The following is a 7,499-nucleotide window of genomic DNA, read 5'->3' as shown; positions in this document are numbered from 1 at the left end:
CTCCCAATATGGGGCATGAACTTACAACCCTGAGATCAATACTTGAGCTGAAATCAAGAGTCAGAAGCTTAACCACCTGAGCCATGCAGGAGCCCCCTTTATTGAATATTTTTAAATCCAATCTAAGATTTTGTTTTTTTTCCAAAAGGAGAACTTACCTCTTCAAAATCGTTGCCTACCACCCTCCCTGTGATCTTATATATTAATTTTCTCTTTAAATTTACATAGTAACTTTTTTATTATGTACCATTATTGATTTTATTTTTTTTAATTTTCATATTTTTGGTATTTTTAATGACTGAAACAAAGGAGAGCTAAAACCACAGCTTCTGGAAGAACCACTTGCTCTTGCCAGTCTTGTACTGTCCTTGAATTTGATCTTTTCTTGTCAAGCCTTGGATTTAAGAGCAAGGTCTCTGAAGACATCCTTGTTGATGACAGTTTTGTCCAAGGGGATATTCACAGAGTACCTTGTGGGCATGAGGTGATTATAGTTATAAATTTTCACAAAAAATTGATCTTTGACCTCTTGGCAATTTTCTTCTTGCCCATGGCAGCTGTCACTTTGCAGGGATAGTGGTCAATTCCAGCCACCACAGCATAGCTGTAGGGATGGTCTGAAATGCCATCATCAATGTTCTTCACAATGACCACTTTGCATCTGGAGCAGTGTCTGGCCAGGACCAGCACCACCTTCCCAGGTTCTGTGAACTTGCCCATCTCAACATCAGCCAGTAGAGTCTACAGCAGAAAGGAAGAAACCACCTTTACTCATTTTAACTTGACACATTCTACTGATCCTTCTGCTTAGCACAGTTTCTTATTTCTTCCATATTTTTCTCTTTTAGATTTGTTTGCTGGATTATATTTTTTCCTTTTGCTGGATTATAACCTAGGGTAATTCCCTTATCCTCCAATCCACCTACCCATCTAATTCTAAATCCCGGTTTATTTCTTAGGGTAGTTTAGCTATTTATTTGTCCCATACCATATAAGAGGCAAATGAACAACAGCTTTATATTATTTAACATATGTGCCCATTTGAGTTCATTTCTAAACAAAGGTTTTTCTCTATTTGAGGAGAATTCAGTGGACAACTCTACAATTATCTTTTTTCCTTGTTTCATTTCTTTTAAAGGAAAATTATTAAAGACCACAAACAGCCAAAGCAATCTTGAGAAAGAACAAAGCTGGAGGCATCATGCATCCTGACTTCAAGCTATATTACAAAGCTATAGTAATTAAAATTAAATTAATTAATTTAAAAATTAAAACATTATTTTATTGGCTTAAAAACAGACATGTAGATGAATGGAACAGAACAGAACCCTGAAATAAAGCCATGCATATATGATCAATTAATTTATGACAAAAAAGCCAAGAATATACAAGGGAGGTTAAAACAATCTCTTCATAAATGGTGCTGGGAAAACTGGACAGCCTATGCAAAACAAACAAACAAAAATGAAAAGAAAAGAAAGAAATAAGAAAGAAAGCAGATCTTACACCGTACACAAAAACTAACTCAAAATGGATTAAAGACTTGAACATAGGACCTAGAATCATAAAACTCATAGCAGAAATCAGGAAGTGAGTTTCTTGACATCATTGTTGGTGAAGATTTTTTGGATCTGACTCCAAAATCAAATGAAATAAAAGCAAAAGTAAACAAGTAAGACTACATCAAACTAAAAGGCTTCTGCACAGCAAACATCAACAAAATGAAAATGCAACATTCTGAATAGGAGAAAATATTTGCAAATCATATATACAATAAGGGATTAATATCCATAATATCCAAAGAACTTATGCAATTTGTGAGTTTTTATTTTTAACAAAAACTAAAAAACAAAAAAATAAGCAATTCCGTTAAAAGATGGGCAGAGGATTCGAATAGGTATTTTTCCAAAGAAGATATAAAAATGGCAAACAGGTACACGAAAAGTTGCTCGACATCACTAATCATCACAGAACGTAAATCAAAACCGTTACAAAATATCACTTCACAGCTGTCAGAATAGTTATTATCAAAAGACAAGGGGGAAAAAAAGAAAGAAATAACTAGTGTTGGCAAAGAAGTAAAGACAGGGAAAACTTTGTGCTCTCCTGCCATGCAAGGTAAGGGCTGTAAACTGGTGCAGCCAGTATGGAAAACAGTTATGGAGATTCCTTAAAAAATTAAAATAGAGCTGTCATATGATTCAGCAATTTCACTTCTAGATATTTATCCAAATCCAAAGGAAGACGAAAACACTAACTCAAAAAGATATATGCACTCTCATTTTCTATGCAGCATTTTTAACAATAACCAAGACATGGAAGAAGCAAGTGTCTATAATACTTGAATGGATAAAGACAACTTGGTATGTAAATACAATGTAATATTCAGCCACAAAAAGAAAAAAATTTGTCATTTGTGACATGGATGGACTTTGAAGGCATTATATGAAGTGAAATAAGTCAGACAGAGAAAGACAAATATCATATGATTTCATATGGTATTTTGAAAAGTATGTAAAGCACATGTAAAACCTGAAAACAAACAAACTATGAAGCTCATAGATACAAAGAACAGACTGGTGGTTATCAGAAGCATGGGGTAGGGAGATGCATAAGGTACAAAAGGTACAAACTTCCAGCTATAAAATAAAAGTCATGGGGATGAAATGTATAGTATGGTGTATATAGTTAATAATATTATATTATACATTTGAGAGTTGCTAAGTGAGTAGTTCTTAAATGTTCTCATCACAAGAAAAAAATTAATATGGTAAACAATGTTAACTAGACTTACTGTGATAAGATTCTCTAAATATATACAAATATTGAGTTGTGTTGTACACCTGAAATTAATGTCATGTTACATGTTAATCATATTTCAATTCAAAACTAAACCATAGAAGATACTGTATGGTTCTATTTCTTTGAATAATTTAAAATATACACAAAAAATGCTAAACACATGGAAGACACATAAAAATTGATAGATTTGTTAATGAGTTGCACTGAATTAAATTCTAGATAATGTCTCTTAAAAAGCATGCAAATTTGAGTTCGGTCAGTAGTAGTTAAATTTCATTTGGACTTTTTTTAAATGAAAGCTTACATGAAAAACAAATAGGTAAGGGATAAAGGTGGAATTGTTTCAATTGAAGCAAAGGATCCATATCATGAATGCCCATTGTGTCTCCACCTCTTAACCCAAATCTCTCTCCACCACAAGAATCACTGGAGAAGTTCTATGAATGCCCTGAGGTTTATCGGAACACTTAAACATGAGTTTAGTCTCGTTACGTACCTGAATAATTCTTTGTAAATGGAAGTCTTTGTGGCTTCTTAATTAACCAATGCTTTAATGGCCCTTCTCTTTGGGCTTTTATAAAGGAAAAATATGAATAATTCAATTTATAGATTCAAAAATCAGAAGCCATATGATAGATAGCACAAAAAGATTTCTCAAGATGTGATGAAAAATGCACTCAGCATGATCAAAATGAATCAAAATCAAAACAACAAATAAAACCAAGAAAATTCTCTTTTCATCCAGATTTCTTAGGAGTCATGTAAATAACCGGCTATATACCCAAAGAGAAAAATCACCTTTGATTGGCATAATCACATGTCCCCTAATAATCTCTGCTCACTGACTGTATCACTAGGAATGTTTGTATCATAATTCCATGTGAATATTCTTCTTCTTCTGAAACCATGTGTCTCTGAATCAGACACACACCCATACTTCACACTAAGTTTCCATGAAGCAGTTCTGTCTGCATTTACTCAGAATGTGACCTGAACAAGAAACTATTCAGGACTTGATTATAAATAGATTCTTCTGTTAGTTAAAAATCTGATTCCTTTCCTAACTGCTAAAATGCCTTTTGGAGAGTCTAAATATTAAGTCACCTAATCCCTAAAATAGTAGATTTGCCTTTTATAAATCATAAATTAAAGAATGGTCTAAAACTTAAATGTAATTATTTTGTAAAACAAAGTGTTGTGGTACTTATTTAAACCCAGACTTTTTTTACTTTTTATAATATATATAACCATTCTAAATAATACTTATTTTCTCTAATGGTATATCCACATTGTGATTTAAGTAACAGTAGGATGAATTTTACATAGCTGTCAAATCTCTCAGTTAACTAGATTTTAGATACACTTTCTCAGTTGTTTGAATAACCTATAATTTATAATGAGGTACATAAAATTTGTAAGTAAAGGTAAAATAGATTATGAAAAATCTTAGATTATTTCTTCATAAACAATGTAAAATTTATGAAATACCAAGAGGTGCTTTAATATCCCACCTTCAAAATTCATTTTATACTTCTTTTATTGTTTGTATGGATTTACATTTGGTTTAAATGTACATATGTTTCTGAGGGGAAGAAAACAGTTTGTCCCAAGGAATATACAACAACATGCGATGCAGCAGTTTGAACATTATTTTGACATCTCTGATAAAAATTAGGACATACTTCAAAGTATACATCAAGAACTACTACTCATAAACCAAAGCAAATGAAATGGAAAATAATATTCTCAGCAAATTAATTTGGATTACATTTATCCTTATTTACTTGCTTCTGTACGCTTAGACACACTAACACTAAAAAAAAAAAATAATGCTGGCAAGAGGAGCTATGCTAAAAACTTTTCCTAAGATATTAATTCCCTCTTATTTTTTTGGAATGCATAATCTGTAAATTTTACTGACACTGTGTATCAATCAAAAGTGCTTAGAATACCAATGAGTGTGTGCTTCATAGTTAAGTGTACGATAATGGAAAAGATGAAAAACATTACTGCATCACTGGTGTTGGTGGGAATGCTTATCTAATTACACAGTTCATCAGCTCCTGCCAGCTAAAAGGGCAACAGCCAGGTGGAGCATCTTGATTTGCCATGCAGTTCTTTAACAGGAATGTTCAAAAATATTTTATTAAATTTAAAAGAGGTAAGCGTCAAAGATAGTTATTAAACCACTTCGAAAAATGTACTCTTTCAGCCTTGTTTTTGGAGCAGTAACTTCAGCCATCAAATATGTAAATTTTTTATGACAAACTGTTACTACTCAAGGGTAAACTTTAGCTATAATCTTCTTTGACATTTGCAATAATTCTGAGTCTTTTCTTGTATGGCATAGATTTTAATAAACCCAACTCTTACACCATTGTATAATCAGTGGCACACCCAAAAGGTCCTTTTCACAGAAATAACAACTAATAAAGTTTTCAAAATAAAAATAAAATAAACAAAGCATATCTCCTTTATCAGTAACTGCAATTTATCAAGATCCATGAATGATAAGGCTACACCCTCACAAATAGGCACCTACAGATTTAATTAGGCATAATTTCTACAGTTTTAAAGTACCAATTTTTCTTCATTAGAGTAAACCTTCGATAGAAGTCACCAGGAAATATGCCTTGTTGTTCTTCTTGTCTCCTGTTTTTGCTCATTTAGTCACCAGTAGGTCCTTCTTTTGTCCCTTGGTTCCTCACCCTCCATGTTAGATTGTTTCCACACTCTGTGAGACACACCAGCCTCTGCCGATGTTAGATATATATACTTTAAAATACAATACAATGTCTCAAACAAACATGTCCACATCAGTAGCTCTTAGTGTTTGTACTTTCCACTGAACAAATGATCGTTAGTTATAGAAGCATCATGTAGTATTATTGTCCTCTTTTCACTTTTTATAAAATGCTGTCTTCTCTGTTCCTTAGTATGAGACTAGGTTTTGTGGAACACTTTGGGTAAGCAAAACAATGGAGGAAAAGGAAAATAAAACCATTATTGAATATCCACCACACGCCAGACTGTTATACCATATAAATAGGATACCTTCTCTGATCTAATTCTTAACTCCTTAAGGTAGATATTTTTATACTTAAATTAAAATTAAAGACATCAGTAAAGACTTTAGGGGCCAAAGATACATGCCCAGGTCATACACTAGTTACTGATAAACCCAAATATGAATAATCTCTGGGCCTCAGTCTGTTTTATATTATGTTTCTAGACTCCAGGGAACCTAAAAAATATTCCTGTCATTACTAGCGAGACCTTTGCCCTGTGGTTATTCTCTGCTTTGTACTATCACATTTCTTCCTAGTCTCTTCTCCTGCCTCATCTTATAAAGTAGTTGAGGTACAAACGATTGCTTGTAGTTCCAATGGAATTTTCTCGTTTAACTATTTAATTACAGATGTATCAACAGAAGATTTAACATTGTCTATGCCAATGCAAAGATATTTACAATTGGTGATTCTCAAGTCATATTGTTCTAATAACGCTTAATATTATCTTTAGGAACTCAAAGATAGGAACAGAAGACATGTTTGTTCACTTTAAAAGTGGGCAGCCTTGTATGCATGTTAACACAAATGTAATAGAGATCACTGCTCAGAACTCTTGTAGATTAAAAACAATTCAAAGTTTGAGGTGAACTCAGTAAACTAAAAAGAAAAATAGATTAAATTTAATAAAATATATCTGCTCTCATGGTTTTTATTCTACATAGTGCTGGAAGTTGTAGCTATTCAATAACACAGAAAAGGAAATAAAAATAAGACAACTTGGAAAGAAAGAAATAAAATAGACCACATACGCTGATGATATCACTGTTTACACAGAAAATTCCAAGAACACACAAAACACCTTCTAGAACTAACAAATGAGTTGTGTAAGATTTTGAGATACAAGATAAACACACAAAAATCAATTGTATTTCTACATAGTAGAAATTTCTACATAGTAGTAATAAACATACGGACACTAAAATTTTAAATGCAATACCACTAATAATCATTCAAAAATTTAAATGCTTAAGTATAAATCTAACAAAAAATATAGGATGTATATGCTGAAAACTAAAACCAATGATGAAATAAAATCAAAGAAGTTTATATCTTTTGATTGATCACCGTCATCCATTTCACCCATCAATAAAAAGATAACTTTTTCTTTCTTTCTTTTTTAAAGATTTTATTTATTTATTTGACAGACCCAGATAACAAGTAGGCAGAGAGGTAGACGGGGCGGGGTGGGGGGAAGCAGGCTCCCCGCTGAGCAGAGAGCCCTATGCTGGGCTTGATCCCAGGAGCCTGAGATCATAACCTGAGCGGAAGGTAGAGGCTTAACCCACTGAGCCACCCAGGTGCCCCAAGGATAACTTTTTCAATAAATGGTGCCAAACAAGCAGAAACAAAACCAAAATCCTCTACCTAAGTGTCACACTAATTCCAAAAAGCAAAAAGTGATAAATTGGCCTTCATCAAATTCAAAGATATTTGATCTGTGAAATACCCTGTTAATATTATAAAAAGCTAGCTATAGAGTGGAACAAAATATTTGCAAACCACATATCTAACAAGACTAGTATCTGTAATACACAAAGAGCCTTCAAAATCCAGCGGATAAAATATAAATAATCAAAATAGAAACTGGACCAAAAAAATTAAACAAACATTTCACTAAAAAAATAT

General features: G+C 32.6%; 1 pseudogene; it reads right to left on the bottom strand.

Annotated features, from left to right (window-relative positions):
* Nucleotides 1-314: 314 nt before the first annotated feature.
* On the bottom strand, nt 315-720 carry LOC116587790 (annotated as a pseudogene).
* Nucleotides 721-7,499: the final 6,779 nt, after the last annotated feature.

Source organism: Mustela erminea, chromosome 4, assembly GCF_009829155.1.
Source record: "Mustela erminea isolate mMusErm1 chromosome 4, mMusErm1.Pri, whole genome shotgun sequence".
NCBI lineage: Eukaryota > Metazoa > Chordata > Mammalia > Carnivora > Mustelidae > Mustela > Mustela erminea.
Note: the sequence above shows the minus strand (reverse complement) of the source record. Positions and strands in the feature narration are given on the sequence as shown.